We start from the raw sequence: 9558 nt of genomic DNA, 5'->3' as shown, positions 1-9558 counted from the left end.
GGCAGGGTGTGGTGTACACCTGGAATCCCAGCACCCTGAAAGGCTGAGGCAGGAGGATCACAAGTTGGAGTCCCACCTGGGCCACTAAATGAGACTCTGTCTCAAAATTAAAAAATAAAATGGGGACTGCCAGGTGGGAGGTAACATGGTGTAAAGGCCCTGGGTTCAATCCCCAGAGTCACAAAAAAAAAAAAAAAACCATGGTGTCTCGCCTCCCATGCCCCTGGCCCACTCTGGTTCTTGGGAGCTCCGGGTAGAGCGGAGGTCTCCTTCCCCTCCCCCATAGCAGCCGCTCCACACCTGAGGTCTGAGGTCTTCCACCCTTGGGCAGAGCCATGGCACCGTGGAGGTGAGAACACAGAGGTGGGGGCGGCCAGGAACAAGAACCCTGCAGGGAGTGGGGCGGGGCAGAGGAAACTATGCCTGTATTCAGCCTGCAGCCCTGGGTGGACCCACCAGTGCTACAATAAAAATATTTTAAGAGGAAGTTTTGTTTATTATATAACTAACTATTGTATATATTTTATATGCAGTGCAAGACAATTCCTCTTTTCTCATTACAGCCCAGACAATCCAGGCATGTCCCACCTGCGGGCCACAGGAGGGACACTTCAGAGAGCCTTGCCACTCTGCGCTCCGGGTGGAGCAGCCCGGGCATAGCTGGGAGACCTTCGGAAGTGGAGCTTCTCAGGTCCCACCCAGGCCGACTGGCCCAGAGCCGGCCGCCTCTGGCATGCAAGTAGAAGCGCTGAGTCTGCACAACTCTGTGATTACTTAGAAGGGAGAGCCTCTGGCTCATCTCCTTCAGTCCTCCCACAAGACCACCATGAAGATCGCCACTGTACAGACTGAACTCTGACAGCAGCCCTGGGACACGGGCCTTATCATCTGCATTTCACAGAGGAAGGAACTAGGCCTAAAGAGGTGAGGCTTCTACACGGAAGTCAAAAATGAAAAGGGCTGGGGCTTTATCCTTGAAGCAGGAGCCACAGCGGCTTTGCTTTGGGAGCTGCCAGGTGTAAAGCAGGCCCCACGAAGAGCACATCTCAGGGTAGACCTGGGCCGAGACTCCCTGGAACAACCTGGGCTGAGCCTTCTTGGGGCCTCCACGCCGGGGTGGAAGGGACAGGAACGGCAGGCACGGCTGCAAGCTGCTCCCGGGAAGCAAAGCTGGACATGAACTCCTGGCCTCAGAGGCTTTGTCCAGACCTGCCCTGCAGCTAAAGGCTCCCTGATCAGAGCCCTGTGGACCTGGGCTGGCTCAGCAGCCTCTCGGTCAGGGGCAGGCCGGGCACCTCGGAGTGGAGCGAATGCTCTCCGGAGGCGGGGTCTCGGGCCCTGGGGAAGCCTGTCTCCAAGACCTCTCTCCAGAAATGCAATTTCCGGCTGCTTTCTCTGAATCCAGTGCCAAAGTCACTCCTCTGCGAAGTCTGCCCAACAGCCCCGAGCAAACTGAAAAGGTCTGCGTTCCATGCTGCCACCAAATGGGACACATTCAATTCCACAGACATCTACTGACTGTATATTACACCCTCAGTAACCATATGGGATGCTTTTACATATCTCATTTTATCCTTAGCCCATGGGAAAGACACTATTACTGCTGGCAGTCATGACATAATCAGGGTCCACTACAGAGACGGGGGACAGGTAGACTCCCGAGCCCTTACCTGTTCCTCACTAACACCATGATTTGTTTTCCTCTAGGATAGTCAGGAACTATCCAAAAAGCCATTTTTGCTGTGAATTATGACTCTGCACTTGGGTCTATAGGTGCTCACCAGGTAACTGAAAGCAGAACAAGCTTGACTTTCATTCTGTGTCCTTTGTCGCTGTAAATCTTGGGTCAAATCCCTCTGGGCTCTGTAGAGGGGTATGTAGATCATTTAGGGAGTGCCTGTCTAGGAACCAGGCAGATAGGGTTCATCACCCCAGAATTCACAGGATCTCATCCACCGTCCAGACTGAGGACACCAAGATAAGAGGTTTGACGTTCTCCAGCCATTACCCTGAAGCTGGATTACCTGGATTCCAGGCAAGGTGGAGCCCGCATGCCTGAGAGGGCCCCAGGCAGAGACAGTCCTTTCCTGGGTGATCCCAGAACTGTGACAGCAGGACTGAGGAAATGACCAACCCGACCCCAGCCCACCAGACAACCTTTGAAAGCTGACTTCCTGCCTCTGTGGGGGGTCAGTCTGAACCCCTGTTTCAGAGCGTGCCCTCTCCAGCTACCTAAGCTGGAGTCCTTTCCTATCTTCCCTCTAACTTTCCAATTAAAGTTTCTTTCCTGTAAATTTGTGCTTTAGTTTTAATTCCCATTTCTTGTCAAACAAAGACCCACACTAGCCAACGACATTCCCACTTGCTATGAAAACAACTAGTGGCTTGTGGAGCTGGGATTTAACTCCAGATCCATTACTTCGTAACCCCACAAGAGCAGCATCGTTCATAAATTCAGGAGCCACCAGATTGCTCGGTAATGATTTGGTTGCAAGTAGGCCTTTCCCACTGGACTGTACACCTCCAGGAATTCCCAGGCACCCTACTCCCTCTTGTAGCCCAGTGCACAATGCCTAGAGCAAAATATATGCTGAATGGACTACACTGAACTGTGCAGCCGACATTTCCCGATACAAAGCACAAGGACTAAGAAGACGAAAATGTGCTTCCACCGAAAGGAAACCTCTTACCTTAGGCATGGGGACCTGCACTAAAGTCAGCACTTGCAACAGTGGAAGAACGCACAAGGTGTGGAGGAAGCATGGAGGAGGGGCCCTGGTGGCTCCCAGGGAGGACAGGAGTGACAGGGAGGTGACCCCTGCAGCAGATGCAGAGCCTGAGTGAGACTGGGTACCGAGAACTTTGCCTGAGGACAAAACCAGGATGCTTTGCCTGGGAAGAACAGAAGCTGGAACACAAAGGTCTGAGAGCGCCTGGTTTTGCTAGGGCTATAGGGGGACATGAACAGTACTCAGAAGGGTACAGGTTTCCTAAAGGGTCCCCCATAAATTTAACAGCTTTCTCCCCCAAGCTGCAGGCCTCCTACCACTTCCAAGATTGAGCCCACCTGAGCCCGTGACCACTGGAAAACACCTGCAGGACAAGAAATTGGAAAACACCTTCAGGACAAGAAGGGGGAGGTTCCCAGCTGGGCGTGCACAGCGCCTGCTCCCAAGTCACCAACTGAGGGGTCCACTCCCAACCCGAGGAGAGGAACTGTGGGAAGCTCTAAGTGTTTTTTCAGGCATTTCCTCTGGAGAGTCTAAACTCCCTTCCACTCTGTCGAACAGAAGACACTGAAGAAAAGTATCCCCCAGGGTGCAGGACCCATTAGCAGTTCAGAATGGCTGGCCCTGGGCTGCAAATAGTTCAGTGGTACAGCACTTGTCTAGAATGTGAGCAGCTCTGGGTTCCAGCCCAGCACCATGAAAAACCAAAACAGACCTGCTGGTGCCAGAGGGCAGCAGGCTAGGCAGGTAACCTTGGCCAAGCCAGCACGAGCCTGATTCGCTGTGTGTCATCTCCCAAAGGTGACGGGGCCACTGCAGAACGGTTTCTATGAATCTCTTGGCGCTTTGGAAATTAGCTTGCTTCAGAGACAAGGAGCAGGAGGTGAGAGCACTGGGAAGGTCTCCCTGAGCTGCGCTGTCCAAGTCGAGACACCCAGGTGGTGTGATTGTCAGGTAAGGATGCTGGTCTAGAAGGGGACTGGAAGTCAGACAACTAGAGAAGGTGCATTTCCCAGGCAACAGGAGTCGGGAGTGAAAATAGTATGCAATGAGTCACCCAGGACTGATCTTCTATGCCTCTGCTTCCTCCCACTCTTAGGGAATTCCTGCCCCCCTCAAACACATTGCAGGGAATTCTGGAGAATCTGGGTACAGCACATGTGCGTCCTGGGGAGAGGTTGTTAATAAATTTCCTGCTTAAACTCGACCGGCTGTACATGGTATCCATGGCTTCACCCTTCCCTGACCCTTCTCACTGAAGTTCTCTTGGTACATGCTTGTAATCCCAGCACTTGGGGCTCGGAGCATGCCAGACCCAATCCCACTGTCCTGAGCCACTGGGACCAGCACACACCATCAAGACAATTGCGGTCTGCGGTAAAAAGAACAAATGCCCAAGAACCAGGTGAAGTACGACCATGATTAGACGTGGCTGCTCTGGAAACCAGTAGGATCCAACCCCGCTCTAGTCTCATAGCAGTCAAGCCCCATCTAGGTCCTGATTTGGCTCCGGGTCAAGGCCACCTCACTTCGCCTCCTCCATCCCACCACCACCACCACCACTGCTATAGTTTGAACTCCAAAACTCTCCAAATCTCTCCAAAACTCATGTTCAAATGTAATTGCCACCCCAATGGTGTTGAGGGAGGACTTTGAAAGGGTGACTAAAATGGACTAATGCCAGTACCATGAGAGCAGGTCAGGTATCAGGATGCTCTTCCTGTCTGTCTGTCTGTCTGTGTGTGTGTCTCTCTCTCATGCACACACACTCTTGCTCTCTGAAACTGGGTCTCACTATGTAGTCCAGACTAGCCTCAAACTCACGGAGATCTGCATGCCTTAACCTCCCAAGTGCTGGGATTCCAAGCATGTACCACCATGCTGGGCTCTCAGCCACCTTCCACCTGCAATGACAGCACATAAAGGCCCTGGCCAGATACCACTTCCCAGCCTCCAGACTGTGAACCAAATAAATCTCTGTTCTCTATGAATTACCCAGTATCTGCTTTTTTTGTTTGTTTTTGTTTTCCATACTGGGCATTAAACCTAGGGCCTTCACAGGGAACTATATCCCCAGAGACTTTTAACATTTATTTGAGATAGGGTCTCACTAAGTTGCTGCGTTGTTCAGGCTGAGCTGGAACTTTTGATCCTCCTGCCTCAGCTTCCCAGAGTGCTACAGTTACAGGCATGCACCACCATGACTGGCTCTCAAGTCTTCTTTCATAGTAGCAGAAAATGGGGTAAGACAGCCATCACCACCACCACACCACCAACACCAACAATAGCACCATCACCAGGAATGTTCCCAGCATCTCCACACCTGGAGATCCAGGCCCCCTGACACCCAACCCTGTCAAAGCCTGCCCCAGGACAGGCATCCTACCCCAGGATACACATCTTTCAGACTGACTGACATTGAGAACATCAATTTTCTTCAGGAAAAAATACTCCCTAATCCTGCCCACACTGTGCAATCAGAAGGCATAGCCCAAGGGAAGTGTGGAATCTTCTCCTAAACCATCAGTGCATCTACCATTAGCAATTCTATGATACTTGTGATAGTAAATGTGACATGTCACCTTGACTTAGGTAAGAACCATCTAGCAGATTAGTAAAATTCTGAGTATGTCTATAGATGAGGGACATGTGGGCCAGCATACTGATGGGAGAGACTCACCCTGGGTGTGGATGGCACCAATGAATAGGTTCACAGCCTGGATAGAATATAAAGGAAGAGAGGGAAGGCTGCTTCAGCTGCTGCTGCTTGCTGCCTTCTGCCTTCTGCCTGCTACACTATGGATTATTTCTCCTCTGTGATACCCTTCTGCCACCGCCACCCTGCCTTGGAGCCAGCTGACTATGGACTGAAACCTCTGCTAATGTGAGCCAAAATAAATCTTTCCTCTTTTAACTCTGGGTGTTGGATATTCTGTCTCAGCAACAAGAAAAGTAACTAAGACAGATGTGATAGCTGAAGTATGGGCTGCATCTTGGGCCATGAAGACAATGGTCCCACCTTAACTGAGCAGAAAGGTATTTGGGTTTCTGAGGACTGCATGAAGCCAACTTACCTGCTCTGGATAATCTACCTCTGATCTCTGAGGCTTATTTTTCCTAGGAGTTAACCCAGGGTCTCACGCATGCTAGGCAAGTATTATGCCACTGAACTCCATCCTGGTTTGGTTTGGTTTAGTTTTTGGAGACAGAGTCTTGCTGAATTGCCCAGGCAGGTCTCAAACTTGCAATTCTCCTGCCTCAACCCCCTGAGAAGCTGGCGCTGCAGACATGCACCCCTACATCTGGTGTGCCGAGACTTCTTTAACTGAAAAATAAAATGTTGAATGTTTATGACACTGTTATTTCAGGTTCTCTGTTGGCAGAGGAACTGGTCCTAAACATTACAGATGGTGTAGGAGGATGGCACAGATCTCAAAGAAGGAGCGTTTTCTGGAGGAGGGTGCACAGCTGTGTGCTTGGAAGCAGCACTAAGAAGCAACAAGAAGGCCGGCGATGGCGGCCAAGGGCCAGGTACATTGGGTTGGGAGAAGAGCAGCCTCCACTCGGGGCTGCTGGCTGTCATGGACGCCCGCCCAGGGCCAGAGGGCAGCAGGAAGAGAGTGACCCAGGGCTGAGTGTCTGGAGGTGGGGACATCTGCTCCTTTCCATCTGTTCTGATGCAGTCCCCAGCTTCCTGTTTTTCTCCTCCATTATTTTAATCTTGCTTTTCTAAGTTAATAAATATGTCAGCTTTGAGGGGCTGGGGATTTAGCTCAGCGGCACAGCACCTGCCTGGCAAGCGCAAGGTCATGAGTTTGATTCCCGGTACCAGAAAAAAAAACAAAAACAAAAACAAAAAGTCAACTTTGGACGACTCTAGTATACATCTCTATTTTTAAGGGTAGATCCTTTTAAATGTTGAGCGTGCAGGTTCTGGGCAAGTTTGGGGCTTCAAGGGGAAGATTTCTTAGGAATCAGCCTGCTGGGACTTCGGTGCAAAGCCAGTCAGAGGGAGGCTGCCTGCCCAGAGGTGGTGGGAAGGCAGCTCATAAACTAGAAAGGGGCAGCTACTGCGATCAAAGCTTCAAGGGATCAAATAACGACAAGTGCTGGGGAGGGTTGCGGAAGCAGGGACCCCTTCCACACTGTTGGTGGGAATGTAAACTGGTACAACCACTATGGAAATCAGTATGGAAGCCTGGCAGGGCACACGTCTGCAATCCCAGCACTCAGTGATACACGCATATCCATGTTTACAGCAGCACAACTGAAACAGCAAAATCTTGGAAGTGGCCTTTGTGTCCATCAGCAGATGAACGCAAGAGGAAAAGACCGAGATAGATTTTTTTTTTTTTTTTTTTTGGTTTTTCTCCGGCACCAGGAACCGAACTCACGAACTTGCGCTTGCCAGGCAGGCGCTTTTGCCACTGAGCTAAATCCCCAGACCCTACTGAGATGAATTTTTTGAAGAACAGAAAAAGAGACAAAGAACTGGAGACGGGGAGAGAGAATGAAAAAAAAGAATTAAGATGCGTTACGTCCATGTGCCAGCTCCCCATGTGGAGTGTAATTATTATGAACTACAAACATGGACTCACAAAAATAAAAGTTTTACAAATCACTATTAGCAATAAAATGTTAGGAAGCTGGAGGGGGAAAAAGCACAGACAAGACTCTTGGCTCTCCAAGTGGAATCCGGGGCCGGGGTAGAAGAGAAGGCTGCAGGGCTCCTGAGCCGCAGGCATGGGGAGGAGCCAGGCACGCAGCAGGTCCCTTCTTGAGGTGCACAGGGTGGAGAGGGACAAAGTCCACAGGCCGAGCACTGGAGCGGCAAAAGGTTGGGTGGATTAACAACCACAACCCCTCTGTTGACACACAGGCCTAAGCTGCCCAAACCTCAACTCAGGCCAACCAGGGTGAGGATTGCGCAAAGGCTTGGGTGGGGTGAGGCTGGCCTTGCGGTAAGGCGTTGGTCTCCAGCTGAGGAGGGGAGGGGAGGGGGAAGGAGCAGGGGCCAAGCGTCTGTCAGACGGGCCTGGCAGGCAAGGGAAGCCTGCGGCTACTGCCACTGTCCTGAAATTCCCATCCCCCCTTTGGGGCCCCAGATGAAAGCATTTAGCCATGGTGCCAGGGACAGTGACCTTTGCACAGGTGGGTACCAGACTAGGAGCAAACAGCCCCGCTCATAGAGAAGGACCGGGTCCCCAGAGCAGAGTGCACTTATTAGAATCACCGGGTGCACTGTACGCAAACAGAGCCGGCCACTAAGACGCACCCCAGCAGGAAAGGAGGAAGAGGATGGCGATTGTCACCCCCCCCATGCTTCCAGTGTGCAGCCGAGTTTCAGAGCTGCGTGGCTTTGGGCAATTCGTGCCAAGTGTGCTGGTCTCCCTGTGTGAAATGCACTGTGCCTTAGTGCGTCCTCATGGGCTCCGCGCTCAGGTGGTCCCGGTGCAGTAACTCTCCCATAGATGCTCCCATTACTCAAGCTTTATGGTTCTTGTTAATCAGCATTCATTCTACAAATCTAAGCCTGAAAACCGATCGTTCCCTTCTTTGATTCCCTTGGGATTTGCCAAATCTCATCCCCTTGAACTGTGGAGCAATGTGTCAGGGTGGGGGCAGGTCAGATTCTGTGGTACTGAAGGCCAATGATAGACGGGTACTTCCAAACAGGGCAGGGAAGGAGAGAAAAGCAGGTCTCACACAGGCGGATGATTTTATCTTTTTTTGTTTGTTTGCTTTGTCTTTTTGAGCCAGCGTCTCACTATGCAGTTCAGGCTGGCCTTGAGCTCACTTTGTAGCCCAGGCTGGTCTCAGACTCCCAAAGATCCTCCTGCCTCAGTCTCCTGAGTGCTGGGATTACAAGCATGTGCCACCATACTCAGCTCCAGATGATTTTATCTTAAAATGAGAAAGCTTGCTGGGTGGCACTCTGAGAGGCTGAGACAGGAGGACTGCAAGTTCAATCAAACTCAGCCTTGGCAACTTGGTGATTCAGCAAGACCCTCTCTCAAGATAAAAAAAAAATGACAGGATGTAGCTCAGTGCAAAGGCCCTAGGTTTAATCCTCAGTACCACAAAGAAAGAGAGAAAGCTCTTTCCAGGAAACCATCAACTTTTCTGGACTTATTTTTGCAACAGTTTTATTGAGATATTATTCCTTTTTTTCTTTCTTTTTTTATTTTGAGGCGGGGTCTCACCTTTCAGTGTAGGCTGGTCTTGAACTCACTATGTAGCCCAAGCTGACCTCAAACTCGTGGCAATCTGCCTGCCTCGCCTTCCGAGTGCTGAGATTACAGGTGTGCACTACCACACACCTCATTTAACATGTAAAATTTAATGTTTGTTTTTTTAGTGGATTCATTGTTGCTTTTTTTTTTTTCCGTAAGTCATCTCCCAAGAATCTGTTAATTCCTACTATTACTGCTGTTCCTGTCCCGTCCTGGAAGAATGCTGTTAAGCAAGCCCTGGTCCAGGTGCACTTCCCCATGGCGGGTATGGATAGTTCCTCAAAATGTCACTACTTGAGTGTGACCTTCCTCAACAGTATTTTCAAGTCTCTGTTAGAGGTCATGTCAGAAAATGAAGGCACCAGTCGCTCAGGGGTCAGCAAGGAGAGCCACCCCCTTGGCAGCCAGGCCCAGGGAAGCAGAGAGGGGGTGTCTAGGATTGTCCTTGGAGATGGGGGTGTGGGGGCGGGACCGCCTCAGCCTGTCCTCCCCAGGGTCGGAGAAGCACTTGCACTTCCTCACAGGCAGCAGGACGGGTCCCAGCGCTCCCCTGGGCTCAGAGCATCTGAGGAAGGGGTCGCCCTCCCCCAGTACCA

The sequence above is a fragment of the Chinchilla lanigera genome, unplaced genomic scaffold, assembly GCF_000276665.1.
Source record: "Chinchilla lanigera isolate Chin_1 unplaced genomic scaffold, ChiLan1.0 scaffold00016, whole genome shotgun sequence".
In the NCBI taxonomy this organism is placed as follows: domain Eukaryota; kingdom Metazoa; phylum Chordata; class Mammalia; order Rodentia; family Chinchillidae; genus Chinchilla; species Chinchilla lanigera.
The sequence above is the reverse complement of the archived record's forward strand: the minus strand, read 5'-3'. Positions refer to the sequence as shown.